We start from the raw sequence: 23,478 nt of genomic DNA, 5'->3' as shown, positions 1-23,478 counted from the left end.
TAATATGTTACATCATCTTGGAAATAGGCATGACACCAGTATCAATGATTTTCTGAAATATGATCCCCAAAATACTGGACCAAACCTATGGGTTTTCCTTTACAATTACATTACAAAGGCCATCAGGCCCTGGGGCTCTAGAGGATTTAAGATTCTTAATTACCCTTAGAATATCTTCCCAACAAGAAGACCAAACTGCTTTTAATCGGCCCCACAATGGTACTAAACATACAAAAAAAGTGACCCTATATACGCAGCATTCAACATTGACGGTACCTTGATTGCAGTCTCCCCGGCAGTGAAAACTTTGGGGGTCTGCCTGGCTGCCACCCTATCCTTGACCCGCCAGGTAAATGCCATCTCTTCCTCAGTAGCCTACATTAGCAAATTTATTAATGCTGCCAGAGCCTTCCTTTCTACGAAAGGTTGCCTTACAATTGCCCAACCAGTTGTAGGTGCCAGGCTGGATTGTTGTAATGCCCTCTTCGTGGGCACCTTGACACATAACATTCGGAAACTGCAGGCGATCCAGAACAACTCTCTGCGAGCTGCTTGGAACATCTCGAAGCATGAACACATCTCGGCTAACTGCAGAGTTGTCCATTGCCTTCCCATCCAAGAGAGGATCAGGTTTAAGACCCTCTCGATCACACATAAGTGCTTATCCAAATCCGCCCCATCATACTTGTCCCAGATATTTGCCAAGTCCGTCTCATCCAGGCCTACTAGAACGCTATACTCACACCGGCTAATCCAATCTAGAGTCAAACGGTGCAAATCGGGCGGCTCCAGCTTTCTGTTCATTGCAGCCACGCAACGGAATGATTTACCACATGCACTAAGAGCGGAAGAATCTTACTGGGTGTTTGCTGCAAAGCGCTCAAAACCTGGCTGTTTACTTATCGCGCATGCCCCTCCACGATCCGCCCCACACCCACGACCCTCGTGGATATACACTGCCATTCTGTCAGTTATTACTGTCCTCTTGTCCAGAATTCATCACAATCTGCCTACACGCCTGTTCTATTACCCAATATGTAAGTACATCCTGTTTGCACTACTGTTATCAAAGATGTAACCACCTTTTTGTATGCACCTCCTATCAAAGGCTAATTAACCACATGTAACTGGTAACCTGTAAACGCGCCTCGATGCCTCTGGGTTTTGTGTGCTTTATAAATGAAAAATAAATAAATAGCCTTTAAAAGGCAGAATTCCACTCTTGGACAACCACCCTTTCTACCAAACACGCCAGACTAACAAAGCTAGCAAACTAACTTCATTAATGCAATCCTTGACCTCATCACACCCACAGCCATTTACCCCATCACTTGCCTGCAACCTCAATCAATCAGAAATTTAGCGAATCACTTGTTGATCTACCAGACACCAACAACCTTTCACCAACCAAATGCATTAAAAAGTCAGCACTCTCGACATGATATTCTCTCCATTAAGTAGCATCAGTTGTCTCTAGCATCCCTGTATCTATACTGGGCAGACCACACTACCAATCCTACCCAGCTTCACAAATCCCCCAACCACGACAGCTGCCCAAAACCTACCAAGATCACACTGAACCTTCAAGAACTTCCCACTTGTTACACCAGAAGAAGACACAGGGCATTAGGGAGCCCCGACAGGCTCAGAAATGTGGTTCTGAGACAGGGCCCTGCTGGGTCCCCCTAATATCCCCTGACAGCCCCAATTATGTTCTAAACCCTGTAGCTCTCACTCATGTGCAAGAGCTTCAGGCTTTAGAAAAAAAGGCATTTGCTCCATTATGGTTTTGCCTGCACTGTGAGGCATCCCTTTTGCGGGATCTTCAGGCTTTAGGAATAAATGCCTCTGCTTTCTGCGGCCTCACCTTTTCAATCTTAATGGTGCTGCTGCCCTTTCCCAGGTATTCCTTTAGCCAACTGCTGCATCTCTTAGCTAAAGGAATGCCTGGCTTGGGGCAGCACCACCATTAGTGCTGAAAACATGTGGTGTTGTCCCCCACCAGGCATCCCTTTAGTTAATAGAGGCAGAGATCAAATGCTTTGCAAAGGGCCTCCTGGCGTGGGTGCCTGTAGCCCATTAAGCCAGTGCTTGGCAAGGGTGCATGGCCTAATGAGCCAGCAGGCGACCACCACCAGTAGGCCACTCCCCCTCGATGAGCCTGTCTCGTTTTTCATTGCTGCTTAAGGCACGGAGAAGAGCTAATATTCTTGGCATGCGTTTGGTTTGGCCAGTCTGGGACCAGGGGCATGACATTGTTTAACTCATCCTTTAGGCTGCGATAGAAGAGGGGCCCCTCGGCTGGCCAAGTGATTTCTGTAGCTGACTGGTTAAAGATTGTTACATAAGTAAAAAAAATCCTTGGAATCCTGTTTCAGTTCAAACAGATTCCGGTCACTGATTTGAGCATGGCAACGAGTGTCGCGCACCCTGGGTAACAGCTTCTTAGGAGCCTTGAAATCATAAAGCAGGGGATCATTCGCTTTCAATAAGGCATTAGCCAAGGATGTGGTGACCCGCCTAAATGAGACAATATGAATTCAAATTTAGCAGAGGTATTTGGAAAGGCCTGGGGTCAACACTTATCCCAGAATCTCCTGAGAATCTCTCGGGAGCAGCAGTGTGGAACTGGGCATTGAATATCGGGATATTGGGAACATGCAGCAGATGAAGGGGCAACTGGAATTGGTTCTGTATCCGGTAGTGGATCAGTTGTCTTTAAGACATATAAGCAACCCTTCAATTCTATATATGAAGATGAAATCTGGTTGAGTACTTTAGCTATGCCCTGAACAAGAGAGGTCACTGGATATTTATTTATTTAAATTTGTAGAGCGCGCTACAGCCCAGAGGCATTGAGGCGCTGTTACAGGAAAATGTAAGAAGGCTTGGTTCAGGGTTACATTGAAGTGGCCCAACAGTATAGATTCTTAGTTACAGATACATGTGGTTGAATGAATTAATACATAGGTAGTTACAACATTAGTATACACTGAGTGCTCATGTAAGTTTCAGCTGGTGCCCACATTAAGTCACATAGGTGAGCTATAGTGATGGGAGCAGGTTCAGTGTACGATCATACAAATAACCTAGTTTTAATTGCTTGTGGAAGGCTATTTGAGAATCAATCAGCCTTATGTGCACAGGTAGAGCATTCCAATGTGAAGCGGCCATAGCGGGGGAAACTGGTACCGCCTGCACCAACTCTACAGGTCTTAGGAATGGAAATCCTGTTGACGTAAGCTGTTCTAGTAGGCCTGGATGAGGTAGGCATAGCTATTCTTTGGACCAGGTATGGGGGTGCCTGGTCATGTACCCATTTATGCGTAAGGGCGAGGGTTTTAAAGACAATTCTTTCTTCAACAGGAAGCCAGTGAACCTGTCACCTCACCTCAGAGATGTGGTCGCTTTTAGAGATACCGGTGGTGGCTCTGAGGGTATTGTGTTTTACCAGTTAGAGTTTGGTGATATTTTTGCCAGAGGTCCCTACAACGAGGGCATTGCAATAGTCCAGTCTAGATACAATTATTGCCTTAGCAATGGTAAGGGAATTTTGTTGACACAAGAAGGGTCTGGCTCCATTAAGCAATTTGGAGTAGTATGCTGAGGAGGAGACAAGAGCACTAACCTGCCTGTTCATGGTCAGATTAGAGTCTAAATAGACCCTCAGGGTCTTGACTGTTTGAGGCACCATGATAGTGTCAAGGCTGGACAATTCCCCCCGTTCCACCTCATCCGAGTCTTCCAATGTGCTTTCAGAGGCTTCAGATGCCTTCTTTCTCTGGGATTTTCTTGACTCCTTAGTCTTTTTGTCTTTCTTAGGATGTAAATAAGGTTGAGCTCCTTCGGATGCCACCTTGACCTGTTGGAGTACTCCGGTCTCGGGCAACCCCGGGGAGCAAGCCCCAATAGTCCAGGGAAAAAGCCTTGATGGCAGAAAAAAACATGTGAAGACTGTTAATACAGGTTGCTGTAGATGTATCAGTTGGTAAGCAAAGTGAAAATCCTCTGGAACCCTGAAGAACTCAATCAAACAATGCCCCAGGGTAATATGGCACAATTGTACTCAGGAGTCCCCGGAAGGACAAGTCTTGACCACAGCGTACCGAAGCGGTACGCAACCAGAAAGAACAGAGCAAGAGCTGGTAAATAAGCTAAATGCACAATTAGCAAGAAAGGAGAAAGCCGACTAGTGTGGCTAAAAAGGGATACAGGCAACACACAGTACAGAATTAACAAGCGAAGAGAAGGTTCTACGGCACGACAGAACCGCACATAAAAGGTAAGAAAAGCGGTAGGGAAAATGGGCAAGAGAAAGGGTAGGCGGAAGACACAGAAGGGGCTGCAAGGAAACGGCGCACCGCCGGGAGAACGCAGAGCGGAAAAAATAAGTAAAGTTAGAAAGGAACGTCACAGACTAAGCAGAAGTAAATAGACAGCCGGGACAAGAGACAGAAAGGGAAGTGCACTCTGCCGAGGGCGGAAGAGATATAGAACGATATTGCCGAGTGGCGGTGAAATAATAGAGTGAAATCGATAGAAAAGAGGAATACAAAATGACCTCTTACCCACAAAGAGGGCCGGAGGAGACGTAAAACAGAGCAAAATAGTCGAGAAAAAGACAGAAACAAGATAACAATAGCTGGTACGACTGGAACGAAGTACTAGCGAGCGAAGAGCACCAAAAGACGGATACAACGCACCGAAGGACTGGAAATGGTCAGAGATATAGAGACGGTGGCCATATTAGGGGAAGCTTAGACCACTGAACACAGTTCCTAATCACAGCCTTACTGCCACATCTTCTATTTACTCCAGCGCTTCCATGGCCGGCGCATGACAGTATGCTCCTCTTACCCGGCACCCCCACTGGCTTGGCCAGATGGAGCAAGTAAAAATGCCGGATCAATCTGGGGGCATGAATGTGGCTGGAGGGTTTTCCCAATTCCTTTCAGATGAAGAATACCCCTTCCAATGTACGAGATACTGGAGAACTCCACGCCTGTACCTGAAACCCACCTGTTTTGAGACCTCTGGGTCAGGAGGGGTAGTAGTCTTGTGTGGCCGTGGTTTCTGTTTGTACGGAACATCAGTATATGCCTTGAGGAGAGAGGTATTAAATACCGGGTGCACTCTCCTGAGGAAGTGTGGCAACTTTAATTTCAATGGAAGAGGGTTAATCTTAGAAGAGATGGGAAAAGGCCCTATATAGCGGGGAGAGAACTTTCCACAGTGCACCCAGCGAGGCAGGAACTTACTGGACAACCATACCAAAGTGCCTGTCTTCCACTCCAGATTAGGTCTTCGGCCCTGATCAGCGTTCTTTTTGTACCCCTCTGGACTCTCCTCCAGTGACCCCAAGGCCTTCTTATGTATGTTCTTGAGATGGGTCAGAACTGCTTGTGATTTTGTAGGTGAAAGTCCTTTCCTTTAGCCCAGGACACGTCAATAAAGTTGCCCGCTGCACCACAATCCAACATGGCCAGGGTCTGGAGGGATAGGATTGGTGTTGCTATAAATGTACTTGGGAATACCATGAGGCGGCTGTCGCCGAAGAGTAACTTCCTGACAAGACAGCAGCTGATGTTTCGTTGAACCGCAGTAGGCACAGAGCCCCATTTCTCGTCACCTCCTTCTTTCTTCTGGCGTTAATGCTGTCAAGGCTGGACAATTCCCCCGTTCCACCTCCTCACCCGAGTTTTCCAATGTGGTGTCGGAGGCTTCAGATTCCTTCTTTCTCCAGGATTTTCTTGACTCCTTTGTCTTTTTGTCTTTCTTATGATGTAAACAAGATCTAGCTCCTTCGTAGGCCACCTTGAATTGTTGGAGTACTCAGGTCTCGCAGAACCCCGGGGAGCAGCCCCAATAGTCCAGGGAAAAAGCCTTGATGGTAGAAAAAACCCTGTGAAGACTGTTCATTTAAAAAAAAAAAAAAATGTTATCGTGTTATAGTTCATAGAACTTTTCACAAATATAAAACAAGACAGCAATACAAAAACAAATTACAAAAGCAAAATACAAAAGCAACATATACATGAGATTCACCAATAAAAGGAAAACAGGAGTAAACACAAACTTGGCATAATATATAAAGCAGAGCCGCAAAGCAGGGGAGAATAGAAAAAAAAAAAGAAAAGGCCCATCTGCCATCTGGAACCCGAAAAACAAGTACCCAGAAGCGCAGCTGCACTCACATTGCCTAAACAAAACCCTATTGATTTACATTCTCAAGGTCCATTAGCAATTTGACTTCATCTTCAAATTTACCTAACCATTCATTAGCCACCTTCCAGATCTGAGTGATGGCAATAATCAGATAATTGCTCCTCCCAGAAAGATAGCGCATCCAAAAGTTTTCACTTTTAATATAGATTTGTTCCCGATCCAGTTTGGCAGAGTATTTGTCATAGGTAGATCTCATTTTATGACAGCAAGTAACTAAATGTCTTGCTGTTTCCACCATGGCATCGTCCGCACATAATCTGCATATCCTTTTTTCAGTTGGTAGGCCCATCCATGTTCCACGAATCCCCAGAACATTAAGACGGCTAAGTCTAATATCTAGGAAGATTCTACGATTAGTCTCGGACGGCATAATTTTAGGATATCTTTGAGGTTCTTTATAGATAAAAGGCATCTTAGCAAAGGTATGTTAGGAACTCGTGGAGGAAACCTTGTCATGACTAGCCACCCAGTCCCACTTTTCTATGACATTTTTCAGAGATTTTAACACCAGACCTTCACCATGATCCCACCTAGGTGTCCAACAAATTTTTTCAAACAGTTGCACATTTTTCTCTTTCAATTTATTAAGAACATCCATCTTACCACTCTCCAGGTCTTCCCTAAGAATATAGAGATGGGAACCTGGACGAGCAAATTTAATTTTCACATATAGCTTGGCTCTATTGTGGTCAATTTGGGTAGACAGAGAAATTAGCCCCATTTCCAACCGAACCGCCTGTACAGGAGTATAGTTGGAAAGACCAAGCAATCTACACCATATGATGCCTTCAGTAACGTCAGACCAATCCGAGAAGGATGTCTCTACGGCATACAAAAACATGGCCACAAGCTTCTGCTTATAGATGTTGGTAATTCGCATCAAGCTATAGCCAGACATTTTTTTTAGAAGGGCATAACTGTTGTAAGTGTGCCCATAACTTTTGATCTTTTATTCTGTTGTATCTGCGTGTTCATTTTTCCTCTATCACCACACATCTCGTGACCGAGATATTTATAGGAATTTTCTTTCCTTATCAAACCCAGCGAGCATGGTATTCCAGACTTTTTACAGCTATTATAGCCCACTGCCATAAACTGAGTTTTGTTAAAGTTAATTGTAAGGCCATTAGCATTAGCATACTCACAGATGGCACTAGCGCTATTGCAGATGCCACTATAGGTATTGTCGAAAATGATAATGTCATCTGCATAGCAGATCCAACCAATTTTATGGGAACCGATTCTTGGGAAGGCATTCATTTTTGCTTTACATATTCCACCAAAATCAGCCTTAAATAGATTATATAATGTAGGTGCCAGTGTACATCCCTGTCATACTCCTTTAGCGATAACAGGTTCGGACAGTGCACCATCATTATCTATAAGAATCCTGGCCTTGCCTTTGTCATAAATCATTTTACAGACATACAAAAGGTAGGGTGGCATACCAAGCAACTCAAGTTTCTCCCACAGCCCTTTACGTTCAATTGAGTCAAAAGCTGATGAGAAATCAATAAACAACATTTATAAAGGCAGCCTATTCTTACCCTTGGCCTGTTCAATGAGAGTGTTGACTATAAAGATATATTATATTTGGTAGAGCACCCTTAGCGAAAACCAGTTTGGGCCTTATCTAAGATGTTATTACGGTCAATCCATTTAGTAATTTCGTAAAGGATTAAGGTACAGAAGATCTCACTAGACATGTCGGTAAGAGCAAGGAGCCTATAGTTCTCAGGAAGATTCCGACGGCCGCTCTTAAAGACAGGAATAATATGTTACATCATCTTGGAAATAGGCATGACACCAGTATCAATGATTTTCTGAAATATGATCCCCAAAATACTGGACCAAACCTATGGGTTTTCCTTTACAATTACATTACAAAGGCCATCAGGCCCTGGGGCTCTAGAGGATTTAAGATTCTTAATTACCCTTAGAATATCTTCCCAACAAGAAGACCAAACTCCTTTTAATCGGCCCCACAATGGTACTAAACATACAAAAAAAGTGACCCTATATACGCAGCATTCAACATTGACGGTACCTTGATTGCAGTCTCCCCGGCAGTGAAAACTTTGGGGGTCTGCCTGGCTGCCACCCTATCCTTGACCCGCCAGGTAAATGCCATCTCTTCCTCAGTAGCCTACATTAGCAAATTTATTAATGCTGCCAGAGCCTTCCTTTCTACAAAAGGTTGCCTTACAATTGCCCAACCAGTTGTAGGTGCCAGGCTGGATTGTTGTAATGCCCTCTTCGTGGGCACCTTGACACATAACATTCGGAAACTGCAGGCGATCCAGAACAACTCTCTGCGAGCTGCTTGGAACATCTCGAAGCATGAACACATCTCGGCTAACTGCAGAGTTGTCCATTGCCTTCCCATCCAAGAGAGGATCAGGTTTAAGACCCTCTCGATCACACATAAGTGCTTATCCAAATCCGCCCCATCGTACTTGTCCCAGATATTTGCCAAGTCCGTCTCATCCAGGCCTACTAGAACGCTATACTCACACCGGCTAATCCAATCTAGAGTCAAACGGTGCAAATCGGGCGGCTCCAGCTTTCTGTTCATTGCAGCCACGCAACGGAATGATTTACCACATGCACTAAGAGCGGAAGAATCTTACTGGGTGTTTGCTGCAAAGCGCTCAAAACCTGGCTGTTTACTTATCGCGCATGCCCCTCCACGATCCGCCCCACACTCACGACCCTCCTGGATATACACTGCCATTCTGTCAGTTATTACTGTCCTCTTGTCCAGAATTCATCACAATCTGCCTACACGCCTGTTATATTACCCAATATGTAAGTACATCCTGTTTGCACTACTGTTATCAAAGATGTAACCACCTTTTTGTATGCACCTCCTATCAAAGGCTAATTAACCACATGTAACTGGTAACCTGTAAACGCGCCTCGATGCCTCTGGGTTTTGTGTGCTTTATAAATGAAAAATAAATAAATAGCCTTTAAAAGGCAGAATTCCACTCTTGGACAACCACCCTTTCTACCAAACACGCCAGACTAACAAAGCTAGCAAACTAACTTCATTAATGCAATCCTTGACCTCATCACACCCACAGCCATTTACCCCATCACTTGCCTGCAACCTCAATCAATCAGAAATTTAGCGAATCACTTGTTGATCTACCAGACACCAACAACCTTTCACCAACCAAATGCATTAAAAAGTCAGCACTCTCGACATGATATTCTCTCCATTAAGTAGCATCAGTTGTCTCTAGCATCCCTGTATCTATACTGGGCAGACCACACTACCAATCCTACCCAGCTTCACAAATCCCCCAACCACGACAGCTGCCCAAAACCTACCAAGATCACACTGAACCTTCAAGAACTTCCCACTTGTTACACCAGAAGAAGACACAGGGCATTAGGGAGCCCCGACAGGCTCAGAAATGTGGTTCTGAGACAGGGCCCTGCTGGGTCCCCCTAATATCCCCTGACAGCCCCAATTATGTTCTAAACCCTGTAGCTCTCACTCATGTGCAAGAGCTTCAGGCTTTAGAAAAAAAGGCATTTGCTCCATTATGGTTTTGCCTGCACTGTGAGGCATCCCTTTTGCGGGATCTTCAGGCTTTAGGAATAAATGCCTTTGCTTTCTGCGGCCTCACCTTTTCAATCTTAATGGTGCTGCTGCCCTTTCCCAGGTATTCCTTTAGCCAACTGCTGCATCTCTTAGCTAAAGGAATGCCTGGCTTGGGGCAGCACCACCATTAGTGCTGAAAACATGTGGTGTTGTCCCCCACCAGGCATCCCTTTAGTTAATAGAGGCAGAGATCAAATGCTTTGCAAAGGGCCTCCTGGCGTGGGTGCCTGTAGCCCATTAAGCCAGTGCTTGGCAAGGGTGCATGGCCTAATGAGCCAGCAGGCGACCACCACCAGTAGGCCACTCCCCCTCGATGAGCCTGTCTCGTTTTTCATTGCTGCTTAAGGCACGGAGAAGAGCTAATATTCTTGGCATGCGTTTGGTTTGGCCAGTCTGGGACCAGGGGCATGACATTGTTTAACTCATCCTTTAGGCTGCGATAGAAGAGGGGCCCCTCGGCTGGCCAAGTGATTTCTGTAGCTGACTGGTTAAAGATTGTTACATAAGTAAAAAAAATCCTTGGAATCCTGTTTCAGTTCAAACAGATTCCGGTCACTGATTTGAGCATGGCAACGAGTGTCGCGCACCCTGGGTAACAGCTTCTTAGGAGCCTTGAAATCATAAAGCAGGGGATCATTCGCTTTCAATAAGGCATTAGCCAAGGATGTGGTGACCCGCCTAAATGAGACAATATGAATTCAAATTTAGCAGAGGTATTTGGAAAGGCCTGGGGTCAACACTTATCCCAGAATCTCCTGAGAATCTCTCGGGAGCAGCAGTGTGGAACTGGGCATTGAATATCGGGATATTGGGAACATGCAGCAGATGAAGGGGCAACTGGAATTGGTTCTTTATCCGGTAGTGGATCAGTTGTCTTTAAGACATATAAGCAACCCTTCAATTCTATATATGAAGATGAAATCTGGTTGAGTACTTTAGCTATGCCCTGAACAAGAGAGGTCACTGGATATTTATTTATTTAAATTTGTAGAGCGCGCTACAGCCCAGAGGCATTGAGGCGCTGTTACAGGAAAATGTAAGAAGGCTTGGTTCAGGGTTACATTGAAGTGGCCCAACAGTATAGATTCTTAGTTACAGATACATGTGGTTGAATGAATTAATACATAGGTAGTTACAACATTAGTATACACTGAGTGCTCATGTAAGTTTCAGCTGGTGCCCACATTAAGTCACATAGGTGAGCTATAGTGATGGGAGCAGGTTCAGTGTACGATCATACAAATAACCTAGTTTTAATTGCTTGTGGAAGGCTATTTGAGAATCAATCAGCCTTATGTGCACAGGTAGAGCATTCCAATGTGAAGCGGCCATAGCGGGGGAAACTGGTACCGCCTGCACCAACTCTACAGGTCTTAGGAATGGAAATCCTGTTGACGTAAGCTGTTCTAGTAGGCCTGGATGAGGTAGGCATAGCTATTCTTTGGACCAGGTATGGGGGTGCCTGGTCATGTACCCATTTATGCGTAAGGGCGAGGGTTTTAAAGACAATTCTTTCTTCAACAGGAAGCCAGTGAACCTGTCACCTCACCTCAGAGATGTGGTCGCTTTTAGAGATACCGGTGGTGGCTCTGAGGGTATTGTGTTTTACCAGTTAGAGTTTGGTGATATTTTTGCCAGAGGTCCCTACAACGAGGGCATTGCAATAGTCCAGTCTAGATACAATTATTGCCTTAGCAATGGTAAGGGAATTTTGTTGACACAAGAAGGGTCTGGCTCCATTAAGCAATTTGGAGTAGTATGCTGAGGAGGAGACAAGAGCACTAACCTGCCTGTTCATGGTCAGATTAGAGTCTAAATAGACCCTCAGGGTCTTGACTGTTTGAGGCACCATGATAGTGTCAAGGCTGGACAATTCCCCCCGTTCCACCTCATCCGAGTCTTCCAATGTGCTTTCAGAGGCTTCAGATGCCTTCTTTCTCTGGGATTTTCTTGACTCCTTAGTCTTTTTGTCTTTCTTAGGATGTAAATAAGGTTGAGCTCCTTCGGATGCCACCTTGACCTGTTGGAGTACTCCGGTCTCGGGCAACCCCGGGGAGCAAGCCCCAATAGTCCAGGGAAAAAGCCTTGATGGCAGAAAAAAACATGTGAAGACTGTTAATACAGGTTGCTGTAGATGTATCAGTTGGTAAGCAAAGTGAAAATCCTCTGGAACCCTGAAGAACTCAATCAAACAATGCCCCAGGGTAATATGGCACAATTGTACTCAGGAGTCCCCGGAAGGACAAGTCTTGACCACAGCGTACCGAAGCGGTACGCAACCAGAAAGAACAGAGCAAGAGCTGGTAAATAAGCTAAATGCACAATTAGCAAGAAAGGAGAAAGCCGACTAGTGTGGCTAAAAAGGGATACAGGCAACACACAGTGCAGAATTAACAAGCGAAGAGAAGGTTCTACGGCACGACAGAACCGCACATAAAAGGTAAGAAAAGCGGTAGGGAAAATGGGCAAGAGAAAGGGTAGGCGGAAGACACAGAAGGGGCTGCAAGGAAACGGCGCACCGCCGGGAGAACGCAGAGCGGAAAAAATAAGTAAAGTCAGAAAGGAACGTCACAGACTAAGCAGAAGTAAATAGACAGCCGGGACAAGAGACAGAAAGGGAAGTGCACTCTGCCGAGGGCGGAAGAGATATAGAACGATATTGCCGAGTGGCGGTGAAATAATAGAGTGAAATCGATAGAAAAGAGGAATACAAAATGACCTCTTACCCACAAAGAGGGCCGGAGGAGACGTAAAACAGAGCAAAATAGTCGAGAAAAAGACAGAAACAAGATAACAATAGCTGGTACGACTGGAACGAAGTACTAGCGAGCGAAGAGCACCAAAAGACGGATACAACGCACCGAAGGACTGGAAATGGTCAGAGATATAGAGACGGTGGCCGTATTAGGGGAAGCTTAGACCACTGAACACAGTTCCTAATCACAGCCTTACTGCCACATCTTCTATTTACTCCAGCGCTTCCATGGCCGGCGCATGACAGTATGCTCCTCTTACCCGGCACCCCCACTGGCTTGGCCAGATGGAGCAAGTAAAAATGCCGGATCAATCTGGGGGCATGAATGTGGCTGGAGGGTTTTCCCAATTCCTTTCAGATGAAGAATACCCCTTCCAATGTACGAGATACTGGAGAACTCCACGCCTGTACCTGAAACCCACCTGTTTTGAGACCTCTGGGTCAGGAGGGGTAGTAGTCTTGTGTGGCCGTGGTTTCTGTTTGTACGGAACATCAGTATATGCCTTGAGGAGAGAGGTATTAAATACCGGGTGCACTCTCCTGAGGAAGTGTGGCAACTTTAATTTCAATGCAAGAGGGTTAATCTTAGAAGAGATGGGAAAAGGCCCTATATAGCGGGGAGAGAACTTTCCACAGTGCACCCAGCGAGGCAGGAACTTACTGGACAACCATACCAAAGTGCCTGTCTTCCACTCCAGATTAGGTCTTCGGCCCTGATCAGCGTTCTTTTTGTACCCCTCTGGACTCTCCTCCAGTGACCCCAAGGCCTTCTTATGTATGTTCTTGAGATGGGTCAGAACTGCTTGTGATTTTGTAGGTGAAAGTCCTTTCCTTTAGCCCAGGACACGTCAATAAAGTTGCCCGCTGCACCACAATCCAACATGGCCAGGGTCTGGAGAGATAGGATTGGTGTTGCTATAAATGTACTTGGGAATACCATGAGGCGGCTGTCGCCGAAGAGTAACTTCCTGACAAGACAGCAGCTGATGTTTCTTTGAACCGCAGTAGGCACAGAGCCCCATTTCTCGTCACCTCCTTCTTTCTTCTGGCGTTAATGCTGTCAAGGCTGGACAATTCCCCCGTTCCACCTCCTCACCCGAGTTTTCCAATGTGGTGTCGGAGGCTTCAGATTCCTTCTTTCTCCAGGATTTTCTTGACTCCTTTGTCTTTTTGTCTTTCTTATGATGTAAACAAGATCTAGCTCCTTCGTAGGCCACCTTGAATTGTTGGAGTACTCAGGTCTCGCGGAACCCCGGGGAGCAGCCCCAATAGTCCAGGGAAAAAGCCTTGATGGTAGAAAAAACCCTGTGAAGACTGTTCATTTAAAAAAAAAAAAAATGTTATCGTGTTATAGTTCATAGAACTTTTCACAAATATAAAACAAGACAGCAATACAAAAACAAATTACAAAAGCAAAATACAAAAGCAACATATACATGAGATTCACCAATAAAAGGAAAACAGGAGTAAACACAAACTTGGCATAATATATAAAGCAGAGCCGCAAAGCAGGGGAGAATAGAAAAAAAAAAAGAAAAGGCCCATCTGCCATCTGGAACCCGAAAAACAAGTACCCAGAAGCGCAGCTGCACTCACATTGCCTAAACAAAACCCTATTGATTTACATTCTCAAGGTCCATTAGCAATTTGACTTCATCTTCAAATTTACCTAACCGTTCATTAGCCACCTTCCAGATCTGAGTGATGGCAATAATCAGATAATTGCTCCTCCCAGAAAGATAGCGCATCCAAAAGTTTTCACTTTTAATATAGATTTGTTCCCGATCCAGTTTGGCAGAGTATTTGTCATAGGTAGATCTCATTTTATGACAGCAAGTAACTAAATGTCTTGCTGTTTCCACCATGGCATCGTCCGCACATAATCTGCATATCCTTTTTTCAGTTGGTAGGCCCATCCATGTTCCACGAATCCCCAGAACATTAAGACGGCTAAGTCTAATATCTAGGAAGATTCTACGATTAGTCTCGGACGGCATAATTTTAGGATATCTTTGAGGTTCTTTATAGATAAAAGGCATCTTAGCAAAGGTATGTTAGGAACTCGTGGAGGAAACCTTGTCATGACTAGCCACCCAGTCCCACTTTTCTATGACATTTTTCAGAGATTTTAACACCAGACCTTCACCATGATCCCACCTAGGTGTCCAACAAATTTTTTCAAACAGTTGCACATTTTTCTCTTTCAATTTATTAAGAACATCCATTTTACCATTCTCCAGGTCTTCCCTAAGAATATAGAGATGGGAACCTGGACGAGCAAATTTAATTTTCACATATAGCTTGGCTCTATTGTGGTCAATTTGGGTAGACAGAGAAATTAGCCCCATTTCCAACCGAACCGCCTGTACAGGAGTATAGTTGGATAGACCAAGCAATCTACGCCATATGATGCCTTCAGTAACGTCAGACCAATCCGAGAAGGATGTCTCTAGGGCATACAAAAACATGGCCACAAGCTTCTGCTTATAGATGTTGGTAATTCGCATCAAGCTATAGCCAGACGTTTTTTTTTAGAAGGGCATAACTGTTGTAAGTGCGCTCATAACTTTTGATCTTTTATTCTGTTGTATCTGCGTGTTCATTTTTCCTCTATCACCACACATCTCGTGACCGAGATATTTATAGGAATTTTCTTTCCTTATCACACCCAGCGAGCATGGTATTCCAGACTTTTTACAGCTATTATAGCCCACTGCCATAAACTGAGTTTTGTTAAAGTTAATTGTAAGGCCATTAGCATTAGCATACTCACAGATGGCACTAGCGCTATTGCAGATGCCACTATAGGTATTGTCGAAAATGATAATGTCATCTGCATGGCAGATCCAACCAATTTTATGGGAACCGATTCTTGGGAAGGCATTCATTTTTGCTTTACATATTCCACCAAAATCAGCCTTAAATAGATTATATAATGTAGGTGCCAGTGTACATCCCTGTCATACTCCTTTAGCGATAACAGGTTCGGACAGTGCACCATCATTATCTATAAGAATCCTGGCCTTGCCTTTGTCATAAATCATTTTACAGACATACAAAAGGTAGGGTGGCATACCAAGCAACTCAAGTTTCGCCCACAGCCCTTTACGTTCAATTGAGTCAAAAGCTGATGAGAAATCAATAAACAACATTTATAAAGGCAGCCTATTCTTACCCTTGGCCTGTTCAATGAGAGTGTTGACTATAAAGATATATTATATTTGGTAGAGCACCCTTAGCGAAAACCAGTTTGGGCCTTATCTAAGATGTTATTACGGTCAATCCATTTAGTAATTTCGTAAAGGATTAAGGTACAGAAGATCTCACTAGACATGTCGGTAAGAGCAAGGAGCCTATAGCTCTCAGGAAGATTCCGACGGCCGCTCTTAAAGACAGGAATAATATGTTACATCATCTTGGAAATAGGCATGACACCAGTATCAATGATTTTCTGAAATATGATCCCCAAAATACTGGACCAAACCTATGGGTTTTCCTTTACAATTACATTACAAAGGCCATCAGGCCCTGGGGCTCTAGAGGATTTAAGATTCTTAATTACCCTTAGAATATCTTCCCAACAAGAAGACCAAACTGCTTTTAATCGGCCCCACAATGGTACTAAACATACAAAAAAAGTGACCCTATATACGCAGCATTCAACATTGACGGTACCTTGATTGCAGTCTCCCCGGCAGTGAAAACTTTGGGGGTCTGCCTGGCTGCCACCCTATCCTTGACCCGCCAGGTAAATGCCATCTCTTCCTCAGTAGCCTACATTAGCAAATTTATTAATGCTGCCAGAGCCTTCCTTTCTACGAAAGGTTGCCTTACAATTGCCCAACCAGTTGTAGGTGCCAGGCTGGATTGTTGTAATGCCCTCTTCGTGGGCACCTTGACACATAACATTCGGAAACTGCAGGCGATCCAGAACAACTCTCTGCGAGCTGCTTGGAACATCTCGAAGCATGAACACATCTCGGCTAACTGCAGAGTTGTCCATTGCCTTCCCATCCAAGAGAGGATCAGGTTTAAGACCCTCTCGATCACACATAAGTGCTTATCCAAATCCGCCCCATCATACTTGTCCCAGATATTTGCCAAGTCCGTCTCATCCAGGCCTACTAGAACGCTATACTCACACCGGCTAATCCAATCTAGAGTCAAACGGTGCAAATCGGGCGGCTCCAGCTTTCTGTTCATTGCAGCCACGCAACGGAATGATTTACCACATGCACTAAGAGCGGAAGAATCTTACTGGGTGTTTGCTGCAAAGCGCTCAAAACCTGGCTGTTTACTTATCGCGCATGCCCCTCCACGATCCGCCCCACACCCACGACCCTCGTGGATATACACTGCCATTCTGTCAGTTATTACTGTCCTCTTGTCCAGAATTCATCACAATCTGCCTACACGCCTGTTCTATTACCCAATATGTAAGTACATCCTGTTTGCACTACTGTTATCAAAGATGTAACCACCTTTTTGTATGCACCTCCTATCAAAGGCTAATTAACCACATGTAACTGGTAACCTGTAAACGCGCCTCGATGCCTCTGGGTTTTGTGTGCTTTATAAATGAAAAATAAATAAATAGCCTTTAAAAGGCAGAATTCCACTCTTGGACAACCACCCTTTCTACCAAACACGCCAGACTAACAAAGCTAGCAAACTAACTTCATTAATGCAATCCTTGACCTCATCACACCCACAGCCATTTACCCCATCACTTGCCTGCAACCTCAATCAATCAGAAATTTAGCGAATCACTTGTTGATCTACCAGACACCAACAACCTTTCACCAACCAAATGCATTAAAAAGTCAGCACTCTCGACATGATATTCTCTCCATTAAGTAGCATCAGTTGTCTCTAGCATCCCTGTATCTATACTGGGCAGACCACACTACCAATCCTACCCAGCTTCACAAATCCCCCAACCACGACAGCTGCCCAAAACCTACCAAGATCACACTGAACCTTCAAGAACTTCCCACTTGTTACACCAGAAGAAGACACAGGGCATTAGGGAGCCCCGACAGGCTCAGAAATGTGGTTCTGAGACAGGGCCCTGCTGGGTCCCCCTAATATCCCCTGACAGCCCCAATTATGTTCTAAACCCTGTAGCTCTCACTCATGTGCAAGAGCTTCAGGCTTTAGAAAAAAAGGCATTTGCTCCATTATGGTTTTGCCTGCACTGTGAGGCATCCCTTTTGCGGGATCTTCAGGCTTTAGGAATAAATGCCTCTGCTTTCTGCGGCCTCACCTTTTCAATCTTAATGGTGCTGCTGCCCTTTCCCAGGTATTCCTTTAGCCAACTGCTGCATCTCTTAGCTAAAGGAATGCCTGGCTTGGGGCAGCACCACCATTAGTGCTGAAAACATGTGGTGTTGTCCCCCACCAGGCATCCCTTTAGTTAATAGAGGCAGAGATCAAATGCTTTGCAAAGGGCCTCCTGGCGTGGGTGCCTGTAGCCCATTAAGCCAGTGCTTGGCAAGGGTGCATGGCCTAATGAGCCAGCAGGCGACCACCACCAGTAGGCCACTCCCCCTCGATGAGCCTGTCTCGTTTTTCATTGCTGCTTAAGGCACGGAGAAGAGCTAATATTCTTGGCATGCGTTTGGTTTGGCCAGTCTGGGACCAGGGGCATGACATTGTTTAACTCATCCTTTAGGCTGCGATAGAAGAGGGGCCCCTCGGCTGGCCAAGTGATTTCTGTAGCTGACTGGTTAAAGATTGTTACATAAGTAAAAAAAATCCTTGGAATCCTGTTTCAGTTCAAACAGATTCCGGTCACTGATTTGAGCATGGCAACGAGTGTCGCGCACCCTGGGTAACAGCTTCTTAGGAGCCTTGAAATCATAAAGCAGGGGATCATTCGCTTTCAATAAGGCATTAGCCAAGGATGTGGTGACCCGCCTAAATGAGACAATATGAATTCAAATTTAGCAGAGGTATTTGGAAAGGCCTGGGGTCAACACTTATCCCAGAATCTCCTGAGAATCTCTCGGGAGCAGCAGTGTGGAACTGGGCATTGAATATCGGGATATTGGGAACATGCAGCAGATGAAGGGGCAACTGGAATTGGTTCTGTATCCGGTAGTGGATCAGTTGTCTTTAAGACATATAAGCAACCCTTCAATTCTATATATGAAGATGAAATCTGGTTGAGTACTTTAGCTATGCCCTGAACAAGAGAGGTCACTGGATATTTATTTATTTAAATTTGTAGAGCGCGCTACAGCCCAGAGGCATTGAGGCGCTGTTACAGGAAAATGTAAGAAGGCTTGGTTCAGGGTTACATTGAAGTGGCCCAACAGTATAGATTCTTAGTTACAGATACATGTGGTTGAATGAATTAATACATAGGTAGTTACAACATTAGTATACACTGAGTGCTCATGTAAGTTTCAGCTGGTGCCCACATTAAGTCACATAGGTGAGCTATAGTGATGGGAGCAGGTTCAGTGTACGATCATACAAATAACCTAGTTTTAATTGCTTGTGGAAGGCTATTTGAGAATCAATCAGCCTTATGTGCACAGGTAGAGCATTCCAATGTGAAGCGGCCATAGCGGGGGAAACTGGTACCGCCTGCACCAACTCTACAGGTCTTAGGAATGGAAATCCTGTTGACGTAAGCTGTTCTAGTAGGCCTGGATGAGGTAGGCATAGCTATTCTTTGGACCAGGTATGGGGGTGCCTGGTCATGTACCCATTTATGCGTAAGGGCGAGGGTTTTAAAGACAATTCTTTCTTCAACAGGAAGCCAGTGAACCTGTCACCTCACCTCAGAGATGTGGTCGCTTTTAGAGATACCGGTGGTGGCTCTGAGGGTATTGTGTTTTACCAGTTAGAGTTTGGTGATATTTTTGCCAGAGGTCCCTACAACGAGGGCATTGCAATAGTCCAGTCTAGATACAATTATTGCCTTAGCAATGGTAAGGGAATTTTGTTGACACAAGAAGGGTCTGGCTCCATTAAGCAATTTGGAGTAGTATGCTGAGGAGGAGACAAGAGCACTAACCTGCCTGTTCATGGTCAGATTAGAGTCTAAATAGACCCTCAGGGTCTTGACTGTTTGAGGCACCATGATAGTGTCAAGGCTGGACAATTCCCCCCGTTCCACCTCATCCGAGTCTTCCAATGTGCTTTCAGAGGCTTCAGATGCCTTCTTTCTCTGGGATTTTCTTGACTCCTTAGTCTTTTTGTCTTTCTTAGGATGTAAATAAGGTTGAGCTCCTTCGGATGCCACCTTGACCTGTTGGAGTACTCCGGTCTCGGGCAACCCCGGGGAGCAAGCCCCAATAGTCCAGGGAAAAAGCCTTGATGGCAGAAAAAAACATGTGAAGACTGTTAATACAGGTTGGTGTAGATGTATCAGTTGGTAAGCAAAGTGAAAATCCTCTGGAACCCTGAAGAACTCAATCAAACAATGCCCCAGGGTAATATGGCACAATTGTACTCAGGAGTCCCCGGAAGGACAAGTCTTGACCACAGCGTACCGAAGCGGTACGCAACCAGAAAGAACAGAGCAAGAGCTGGTAAATAAGCTAAATGCACAATTAGCAAGAAAGGAGAAAGCCGACTAGTGTGGCTAAAAAGGGATACAGGCAACACACAGTACAGAATTAACAAGCGAAGAGAAGGTTCTACGGCACGACAGAACCGCACATAAAAGGTAAGAAAAGCGGTAGGGAAAATGGGCAAGAGAAAGGGTAGGCGGAAGACACAGAAGGGGCTGCAAGGAAACGGCGCACCGCCGGGAGAACGCAGAGCGGAAAAAATAAGTAAAGTTAGAAAGGAACGTCACAGACTAAGCAGAAGTAAATAGACAGCCGGGACAAGAGACAGAAAGGGAAGTGCACTCTGCCGAGGGCGGAAGAGATATAGAACGATATTGCCGAGTGGCGGTGAAATAATAGAGTGAAATCGATAGAAAAGAGGAATACAAAATGACCTCTTACCCACAAAGAGGGCCGGAGGAGACGTAAAACAGAGCAAAATAGTCGAGAAAAAGACAGAAACAAGATAACAATAGCTGGTACGACTGGAACGAAGTACTAGCGAGCGAAGAGCACCAAAAGACGGATACAACGCAACGAAGGACTGGAAATGGTCAGAGATATAGAGACGGTGGCCGTATTAGGGGAAGCTTAGACCACTGAACACAGTTCCTAATCACAGCCTTACTGCCACATCTTCTATTTACTCCAGCGCTTCCATGGCCGGCGCATGACAGTATGCTCCTCTTACCCGGCACCCCCACTGGCTTGGCCAGATGGAGCAAGTAAAAATGCCGGATCAATCTGGGGGCATGAATGTGGCTGGAGGGTTTTCCCAATTCCTTTCAGATGAAGAATACCCCTTCCAATGTACGAGATACTGGAGAACTCCACGCCTGTACCTGAAACCCACCTGTTTTGAGACCTCTGGGTCAGGAGGGGTAGTAGTCTTGTGTGGCCGTGGTTTCTGTTTGTACGGAACATCAGTATATGCCTTGAGGAGAGAGGTATTAAATACCGGGTGCACTCTCCTGAGGAAGTGTGGCAACTTTAATTTCAATGGAAGAGGGTTAATCTTAGAAGAGATGGGAAAAGGCCCTATATAGCGGGGAGAGAACTTTCCACAGTGCACCCAGCGAGGCAGGAACTTACTGGACAACCATACCAAAGTGCCTGTCTTCCACTCCAGATTAGGTCTTCGGCCCTGATCAGCGTTCTTTTTGTACCCCTCTGGACTCTCCTCCAGTGACCCCAAGGCCTTCTTATGTATGTTCTTGAGATGGGTCAGAACTGCTTGTGATTTTGTAGGTGAAAGTCCTTTCCTTTAGCCCAGGACACGTCAATAAAGTTGCCCGCTGCACCACAATCCAACATGGCCAGGGTCTGGAGAGATAGGATTGGTGTTGCTATAAATGTACTTGGGAATACCATGAGGCGGCTGTCGCCGAAGAGTAACTTCCTGACAAGACAGCAGCTGATGTTTCGTTGAACCGCAGTAGGCACAGAGCCCCATTTCTCGTCACCTCCTTCTTTCTTCTGGCGTTAATGCTGTCAAGGCTGGACAATTCCCCCGTTCCACCTCCTCACCCGAGTTTTCCAATGTGCTGTCGGAGGCTTCAGATTCCTTCTTTCTCCAGGATTTTCTTGACTCCTTTGTCTTTTTGTCTTTCTTATGATGTAAACAAGATCTAGCTCCTTCGTAGGCCACCTTGAATTGTTGGAGTACTCAGGTCTCGCAGAACCCCGGGGAGCAGCCCCAATAGTCCAGGGAAAAAGCCTTGATGGTAGAAAAAACCCTGTGAAGACTGTTCATTTAAAAAAAAAAAAAATGTTATCGTGTTATAGTTCATAGAACTTTTCACAAATATAAAACAAGACAGCAATACAAAAACAAATTACAAAAGCAAAATACAAAAGCAACATATACATGAGATTCACCAATAAAAGGAAAACAGGAGTAAACACAAACTTGGCATAATATATAAAGCAGAGCCGCAAAGCAGGGGAGAATAGAAAAAAAAAAAGAAAAGGCCCATCTGCCATCTGGAACCCGAAAAACAAGTACCCAGAAGCGCAGCTGCACTCACATTGCCTAAACAAAACCCTATTGATTTACATTCTCAAGGTCCATTAGCAATTTGACTTCATCTTCAAATTTACCTAACCGTTCATTAGCCACCTTCCAGATCTGAGTGATGGCAATAATCAGATAATTGCTCCTCCCAGAAAGATAGCGCATCCAAAAGTTTTCACTTTTAATATAGATTTGTTCCCGATCCAGTTTGGCAGAGTATTTGTCATAGGTAGATCTCATTTTATGACAGCAAGTAACTAAATGTCTTGCTGTTTCCACCATGGCATCGTCCGCACATAATCTGCATATCCTTTTTTCAGTTGGTAGGCCCATCCATGTTCCACGAATCCCCAGAACATTAAGACGGCTAAGTCTAATATCTAGGAAGATTCTACGATTAGTCTCGGACGGCATAATTTTAGGATATCTTTGAGGTTCTTTATAGATAAAAGGCATCTTAGCAAAGGTATGTTAGGAACTCGTGGAGGAAACCTTGTCATGACTAGCCACCCAGTCCCACTTTTCTATGACATTTTTCAGAGATTTTAACACCAGACCTTCACCATGATCCCACCTAGGTGTCCAACAAATTTTTTCAAACAGTTGCACATTTTTCTCTTTCAATTTATTAAGAACATCCATCTTACCACTCTCCAGGTCTTCCCTAAGAATATAGAGATGGGAACCTGGACGAGCAAATTTAATTTTCACATATAGCTTGGCTCTATTGTGGTCAATTTGGGTAGACAGAGAAATTAGCCCCATTTCCAACCGAACCGCCTGTACAGGAGTATAGTTGGAAAGACCAAGCAATCTACACCATATGATGCCTTCAGTAACGTCAGACCAATCCGAGAAGGATGTCTCTACGGCATACAAAAACATGGCCACAAGCTTCTGCTTATAGATGTTGGTAATTCGCATCAAGCTATAGCCAGACATTTTTTTTAGAAGGGCATAACTGTTGTAAGTGTGCCCATAACTTTTGATCTTTTATTCTGTTGTATCTGCGTGTTCATTTTTCCTCTATCACCACACATCTCGTGACCGAGATATTTATAGGAATTTTCTTTCCTTATCAAACCCAGCGAGCATGGTATTCCAGACTTTTTACAGCTATTATAGCCCACTGCCATAAACTGAGTTTTGTTAAAGTTAATTGTAAGGCCATTAGCATTAGCATACTCACAGATGGCACTAGCGCTATTGCAGATGCCACTATAGGTATTGTCGAAAATGATAATGTCATCTGCATAGCAGATCCAACCAATTTTATGGGAACCGATTCTTGGGAAGGCATTCATTT

The sequence above is a fragment of the Ambystoma mexicanum genome, chromosome 8, assembly GCF_040938575.1.
Source record: "Ambystoma mexicanum isolate Mex_15411 chromosome 8, UKY_AmexF1_1, whole genome shotgun sequence".
NCBI classification, from domain to species: domain Eukaryota; kingdom Metazoa; phylum Chordata; class Amphibia; order Caudata; family Ambystomatidae; genus Ambystoma; species Ambystoma mexicanum.
The sequence above is the reverse complement of the archived record's forward strand: the minus strand, read 5'-3'. Positions refer to the sequence as shown.